We start from the raw sequence: 608 nt of genomic DNA, 5'->3' as shown, positions 1-608 counted from the left end.
GGGGGGGGGATGTGGTACCAGCGGGATGCAGTCTCTTGGGGAGGGATGCGATTCCTGGCAGGAGAGGATGCAGTACTCGGCATGGGGATGCATTGCCCAGGGGGCTGCGGTACCCGGGGGAAATGCAGTGCCCTGAATAATAATAATAAGAATATACAAAGCAAGTGATGCACGATGCAGTTGCTCACCACCCGCTGACCGATGCCCAGCCAGTTCCTGAGCAGTGGCCGTGCCCCCCTCCCAGCCAACTCCCCCCAGTTTTTTTTGTTCAGCGTGACGTCATATGGTGTGGAATATCCCTTTGGTCAGTTGGGGTCAGCTGTCCGGGCTGTGCCCCCTCCCAGCTTCTTGCGCACCCCCAGCCCGCTCGCTGGCAGGGCAGTGTGAGAAGCTGAAAAGTCCTTGACCTAGTGTAAGCACTGCTCAGCAACTAAAATATCAGTGTGTTATCAACATTAGTCTCATCCTAAATCCAAAACACAGCACTGTACCAGCTACTAGGAAGAAAATTAACTCTATCCCAGCCGAAACCAGGACATATATTTACTATAGTCTCTACTTGTTCCTGATCAGCTTTTTCAGAAGCTCACAGAAGTCAACTGACTAGC

The sequence above is a fragment of the Aptenodytes forsteri genome, unplaced genomic scaffold (genome assembly GCF_000699145.1).
Source record: "Aptenodytes forsteri isolate BGI_AS27 unplaced genomic scaffold, ASM69914v1 Scaffold310, whole genome shotgun sequence".
Classification (NCBI taxonomy): Eukaryota; Metazoa; Chordata; class Aves; order Sphenisciformes; family Spheniscidae; genus Aptenodytes; species Aptenodytes forsteri.
Note: the sequence above shows the minus strand (reverse complement) of the source record.